A 7,362-nucleotide genomic window follows, 5' to 3' on the forward strand; every position below is an offset into this window, starting at 1 on the left:
ACCAGGCTGGACTGAAGTGCTGGGATCTCAGCTCACTGCAACCCCCGCCTCCTGGGTTCAAGCAAATCTCCTGCCTCAGCCTCCCAAGTAGCTGGAACTACAGGCATGCACCACCACGCCCAGCTAATTTTTGTATTTTTAGTAGAGATGGGGTTTCACCATGTTGGCCGGGACTGGTCTTGAACTCCTGGCTTCAAGTGATCCACCGGCCTGGGCCTCCCCTGGGATTACAGGCGTGAGCCACCACACCCGGCCAAAAATAAAATCTGAAAGAAGTCAGAAGCCCAGGGAAAGATAAAATAATTCCAACAGAAATTTCACTTCACTCCAGGTGGCCAACCCAAGAAAGAGAACGTCGTGGGTTACTGCCTGGTTCCCATTGTGCAATAATAAGATCTATTTTTCACAAAACATATTTCCTAAGAGCAATACTGAGTGACATAAAGGAGAATATCTTTCCTTTTTTCTTTTCTTTTTTCTTGAGACAGGGTCTCGCTCTGTTGCCCAGACTGGAGTGCAGTGGTGCGACCATGGCTCACTGCAGCCTTGACTTCCTGAGCTCAATCAGTCCTCCCACCTCAGCCTCCCTAGTAGCTGGGACTACAGACATGCACCACCACACCCAGCTAATTTTTGTCTTTTTTGTAGAGACAGGGTTTCACCATGTTGCCCAGGCTGATCTGGAGCTCTTGGACTCAAGTGATTCACTCACCTCAGACTCCCAAAGTGCTGGGATTACAGGTGTGAGCCACTGTGCCTAGATAAGGAGAATGTTTTAAATGACTGTTTTGCAGAAGAACCAAACAGGATCCAAAGGGGCAGTCAAGGATGAAGGTTAAAAGCTAAGGATTTGGGGCTGGGCATAGTGGCTCACACCTGTAATCCTAGCACTTTGGGAGGCCGAGGCGGGTGGATCACGAGATCAGGAGTTCGAGACCATCTTGGGCAACATGGTGAAACCCCGTCTCTACTAAAAACACAAAAATTAGCCACGCTTGATGATGGGCGCCTATAATCCCAGCTACTCAGGAGTCTGAGGCAGGAGAATCGCTTGAACGTGGGAGGCGGAGTTTGCCATGAGCCGAGATCAGGCCATTGCACTCCAGCCTGGCAACAGAGCAAGATTCTGTCTCAAAAAAAAAAAAAAAGATTTGGAGTCAAACAAACTTGGATGTACTCCAAACTCTACCACACACTAACCCTGTAACTTTGGGCAGTTTTCTTAACTTCTCTGAGGCTAACTTTCCTTATTCTGTAATAATAGTAATTGTACAGGATTGTCACAATAAAGTGGGTAACACTTAATGTGATGCCTAGCACATAACGAAAATTTAATGTGTTACCTATTTAAAGTTCTACAAAAGTCTATTTCTTCTATCTACATAAAATAGAAACTGAGTACATAAGAGTAATTAGTAACAATTCTTACATTATCCATTTGCATTTATTGAGTACTTACTAGGTATCAGGCACTGTGTGACTCTAAACACGGTTAAGATGTGAATCTTGCCATCAAGAAGTCTAGTAAAGGAGTTATTTTTAAAAATAGACTAAAAGAAACTTATAAGTAGAATACTCAGTTTTGCCAAGGGAAGACAGTGAGTTTTCAAAGGGAAACCAAAATTCATGAAGTGATTGCCTCTTTTTTGTGTGAAGCATTTTATTTGATATTTTTCTAAAGATCTGATTTTGTTTTGTTTTGTTTTGTTTGAGATGGAGTCTTGCTTTGTCACCCAGGCTGGAGTGCAGCGGCATGATCTCTGCTCACTGCAACCTCCACCATCCGGGTTTAAGTGATTTTCCTGCCTCAGCCTCCTGAGTAGCTGAGATTACAGGTGTCTGCCACTATGCCCTGCTAATTTTTGTATTTTGAATAGAGATGGGTTTTCACCATGTTGGCCAAGCTGGTCTTGAACTCTTGTCCTTAGGTGATCCACCCACCTCGGCCTCCCAAAGTGCTGGGATTACAGGCATGAGCCACCGAGTCTGGCCATAAAGATCTGATTCTTGAAGGAGTAGAAGGAGTGATCAGGGAGATGGCCGAGAAAGGACATTTCTGAGATAATTTGAAAAACAGAGTTTTGAGAGCACCAACCATGCCAGAGTTACCTCCAAGGAGTTCAGAATTGCTGGAGCAAATGGCTTTCAAGTGAGACAGGCAAGGTGACGAAATTGGAAAGGAAGAAAGGACCAGATCATGAAAGGTTTTGCATGTCATGTCAAGGAGTCCAGCTATTATTCTCTAGGAAGAGGGGATTATTAAAGAATTTTAATGGGGATTTTTCTTTTCTTTTTTTTTTCTTTAAATAACTCTAGTAGCAATGAGAGAGGTGGATTATAGTGGCACAGATCAGAAGTAGGGCAACCCATTAGGAAAGTAGTCAGGGAAAGAGAGACAGAACTGGGGAAATGGTTGTGAGAATGCAGAGGTGTTTAGGAGACGCAGTTGATTGGACGTGGATACTGGACAAGGAAAGAAAGAGAGCTGAGTTCCAGATAATTTCAGGTTTCTGGCTTCAGTGACAGTACGGGTGATGGTATCATTTCCCAATGTAGAGAATTAAATGGAATAAATGCACACTTATTGGGGAAACAAAGAAATGTATTTTACATATGTTGAGTGTGGTCCAGTGAGCAACTGGAAACAGAGATTTGAGCCTTACAAAGGATAACTGGGATAGAGCTGTGCTTTTGGAATTCATCAGAGTACAGGTGGAAATCAAAGTCATCAACTAGCAAACATATAAAGTATATAAAGACAACGGCCTTGGACAGAGTTCTGGAAAATGGCAACATTTCAGAGATGAGCAGAAAGAGAGGAACCAGAGAAGTCAGAAATGTAAAGAGGGTGTTTCCATGGAAGCCAGTAGAGGAGAGTTTCAACTGGGGAGAAATGATTAGCAGCAAACATAGGTGAAAGACAAAGACTCTAAAACCAGATTGCCCAAGTTTTAACTCTAGCTCTACCATTTACTAGCTGTGTGAGCTTGGAAACGTTACTCAACTCCTCAGTTCTTCAGTTTCATCATCTATAAAATGCATGCAGTAATTGTACCTGTCTCATAGAATTGTTATGGGAATTAAATGAGTTAACATGGCATGAAGTAATTGCTGTATGACTATTGATCAATTGTCACGGTACAATCAAGTAAGAAAGGACCTGAATATGCAGTTGGATTAGGGAATTAGTAATTCATTTCACTTGCATTTGAATACCTACTGTATGTCAGGCACTCAGGATACGGTGTTGAACAAACCATTGACTTTGGCCTTGATGGAGCTCACATTTTGGTGAACAGTAGTTGTTGAACGTGTACTATGTGCACTGCTCTAATCCCAACAAGCTTAACCTCACTCATGCCTCTCAATTACTGTAGATTGTAGGTAACCATCATTCTCCCCATTTTACAGATAAGAACAATGAGTAGCACAAAGAAGTTAAGCAAAGTCCCCAAACCAGGAAGTGGCAAAAGCAGGATTCAAACAGAGCTAAACTGGCTCTGAAGAACACCTTCTTAACATCTAAACCAGTGTTGGCTGTTGACCTTAGCGATAGCAGTTTTAGAAGTGTGGTGAGGCAATATCCAGGCTGCAGTAAACTGAGCATTGAATGGGAGCGAGTTAATCAAGATAGAGATTAAAAGCATTTTCTCAGAGAGCCAAACCAACAAAGTCCAAGCATGTGGATTTGTGGTGATCTTAGTTTGTTTGAGGGATAGAGTAAGAAATAGTAAAGGATTCAGTACTAAGCATGTTCTCAGGTCAAGTCTTTCTCAAATATCTGTTTCCACTATTCTTTTGCAAGAGCTGCATGACACTGGTTCAGTATTAAGATCTTTAGTAAATGCTTGAAGGTGTATAGTTGGTATTATTTATTAAAATAAGGTAAGTATAATTTAAATGCAAGATGAATATGTGACAGAATCTCATTTTGTTATAAAAATCAAAGAAAATAAATTGTATTCTCTTTTTTGTATTTTTATTTTTTTATTTTTTGAGATGGAGTCTCACTCTGTCACCCAGGTTGGAGTGCAGTGGCACCTCCTCAGCTCACTGCAACCTCCACCCCCAGGGTTCTAGTGATTCTCCTGCCTCAGCCTCCCGAGTTGCTGGGCACCAGCCACCACACCCGGCCTTAAATTGTATTCTCAACCAAAGTTAAGATCATTAAAGGCTACAGATGACAGATCAGACTTCTTTTTTAGGTGAATGGAAAAAATCTAAAGAGTACTCCTAACTTTTCTTGGTCTACTAATTCAGATTAGTTGGTGCCAGGTATCTGCATTTTTAACAAACATCCCAGTTGTTCTGATGCATACTAAAGTTTTTGGGCTTTGGTGTGTTTTTTGGGATCAGGGCCTCACTCTGTCACCCAGGCTGGAGTGCAGTGGCCTAATCATGGCTCATTGCAGCCTCAGCTTCCTGGGCTCAAGCAATCCTCCTGCCCCAGCCTCGTAGGTAGTCAGGACTGTAGATGCACGCCACCATGCCTGGCTAATTTTTTGGTTTTGGGGTTTTTGTTTTTATTTTTTAGAGACAGAGTCTTGCTATGTTGCCCAGACTGCTCTTAAACTCCTGGCCTCAAGTAATCCTCCTTGGGATTCCCAAAGTGCTGGGATTACAGGCATGAGCCACTGCACCTGGCCTCATACGAAAGTTTAAGAATTAATCCTGGCTGGGTGTGGTGGCTCACGCCTGTAATCCCAGCACTTTGGGAGGCTGAGGTGGGCAAATGACCTGAGGTCAGGAGTTTGAGACCAACCTGGCCAACATGGTGACACCCCGTCTCTGCCTGTAATCCCAGCACTTTGGGAGGCCAAGGTGTGCAGATCACGAGGTCAGGAGTTTGAAACCAGCCTGACCAACATTGTGAAATCCTGTCTCTACTAAAAATACAAAAATTAGCCGGGTGCAGTGACAGGTGCCTGAAATCTCAGCTACTCGGGAGGCTGAGGCAGGAGAATTGTTTGAACCCGGGAAGCAGAGGTTGCAGCGAGCCAAGATTGCACCACTGCATTTCAGCCTGGGTGACAGAGCAAGACTCTGTCTCGAAAAAAAAGAAAAAAATTAGCCAGGCATAATGGTGCAGTCTGTAATCCCAGCTACTCGGGAGGCACAAGAATCGCTTGAATCTGGGAGTTGGAGATTTCAGTGAGCCGAGATCGTGTCACTGTACTCCAGACTAAGCGAGAGAGAGTGAGACTCTGTCTCAAAAAAAAAAAAAAAAAAGGAATTAATTCCAAGTCAGGTGTGTTGGCACTTGCCTATAGGCCCAGCTACTTGGAAGGACAAGGTTGGGGAACCCCTTGAGCCCAGGAGTTGGAGGCCAATCTGAGCAACATAGCAAGACTCCGTCTCTTACAAAAGAAAAAAAAAAAGAATCAATTCCAGTTCCACTATGGCATTTGTTATGTAAAATAAATAAACCACCATTTTAAGGGCTACTCAACAAACAAAAACTGCAAGTTTAGGGGGGTTGGAGTTTGCCTTGTTTGAGATGAAATATATTATAACCCTAATCAATTTTCGGGTGTTGTAATTGAAGGGCTATAGAGAGTAAATAAACTAGAAAAAATTTCAGAACAGAATTCTTTTTTTTTTTTTTTGAAACGGAGTCTCACTCTGTCGCCCAGGCTGGAGTGCTGTGGCCAGATCTCAGCTCACTGCAAGCTCCGCCTCCCGGGTTCACGCCATTCTCCTGCCTCAGCCTCCCGGGTAGCTGGGACTACAGGCGCCGCCACGTCGCCCGGCTAGTTTTTTGTATTTTTTAGTAGAGACGGGGTTTCACCGTGTTAGCCAGGATGGTCTCGATCTCCTGACCTCGTGATCAGCCCGTCTCGGCCTCCCAAAGTGCTGGGATTACAGGCTTGAGCCACCGCGCCCGGCCTCTTTTTTTTTTTTTTTTTAGCGGAGGTCTCCGTGTTGCCCAGGCTGAAGTGCAGGGGCTAGACTCAGGTGACCTCATAGTGCCCTGCAGCCTGGAACTCACCCTGGGCACAAGCAATCTTTCTGCCTCAGCCTTCCAAGTAGCTGGGAGTACAGGTGCTCGCAACTGCAGCTGGCTCAGAACAGAATTTAAAGGGATTGGCAACAAAAAATTTCTTCAACAGCTTTTTTTTTGTTTTTTTGAGTTAAGGTGATTGACCAGATATGATGTAGATATAGATCATACTAGATATAGGAGTACCATTTTACAGATCTATGCCACAAGGATTTCAAAATACTGCTTTCAAAATACTGCTTAAATATACAAATTAGGATCTTCTTGTTTGCAAATGACAGAAACTCAACTCAAACTAGATGAAGCATATAAAAGGAAAGGAGATTTATTGTAAGGATGGGATGGGGGGAGCTATCGGGATTGAAAAAATAATTTTTTTTTCCGAGACGGAGTTTCACTCTGTGGCCCAGGCTGGAGTGCAGTGGCCCGATCTTGGCTCACTGCAACCTCAGGCTCCCGGGTTCAAGCGATTCTCCTGTCTCAGCCTCCAGACTCACGCAATAACGCCAGCTAATTTTTGTATTTTTGATAGAGACGGGGTTTTGCCATATTGTCCAGTCTGGTTTTAAACTCCTGACCTCAAGTGATCCACCCATGTCGGCCTCCCAGAGTGCTGGGATTAAAGGTGTGAGCCACGGCGCCTGATCAGAATTGAATAAATAATTGAAATATTAAATCTCGAATGGTAAGAAGAGGACTGAATAAAGGATTCTCTATTTGTTTCTCTGCTCAGATCGTTTTTCTCTGGTGGAGGATGTGGTACCTAGCAGTTTTGGGCTCTCAGTCTTACAGCTCCTCTACAGCAAAAGGAATGCCTTTTCTATCATAACTCCTGGATGAAATTCCGGCCCCATTTAGGTCACATGTCCGTCAGTGGACCAATGGCTGTGGTGTAGGGAGTGGGCTTTTGCAATTGGCTCAGACTGGTTTACAAGCCTACCCCTTAACCAATCCAGTGGCTAGAAAAGCAAGGTCCGATAAGATTGCCACTTCCATTAGGGTAGCTTAGCTAGAGCCAGAGGAAGGCTGAGGGTCGGACAGGGAGAGTCACCTGAGGAATCATCAGCTACCCCAATTAGTGTTTACTACAGACATAGTCGCTAGTCTTGGGACTTACATCTTAGTGGGAGAGCAAAACAAATAATTTGTGTATAAGAAAGGCAAACTAATGTGGATTTATGGTATTCAGAAAATACAAAGTTAAATATTAGCCGGGCATGGTGGCGCCCCCCTTGTAGTCCCAGCTACTTAGGAGGCCGAGGCAGGAGAATCACTTGAACCCGGGATGGGGAGGTTGCAGTAAGCCAAGATCACGCCACTGCACTCCAGCCTGGGCCACAGAGCGAGACTCCATCTCAAAA

The sequence above is a fragment of the Colobus angolensis genome, unplaced genomic scaffold (genome assembly GCF_000951035.1).
Source record: "Colobus angolensis palliatus isolate OR3802 unplaced genomic scaffold, Cang.pa_1.0 Scaffold91, whole genome shotgun sequence".
NCBI lineage: Eukaryota > Metazoa > Chordata > Mammalia > Primates > Cercopithecidae > Colobus > Colobus angolensis.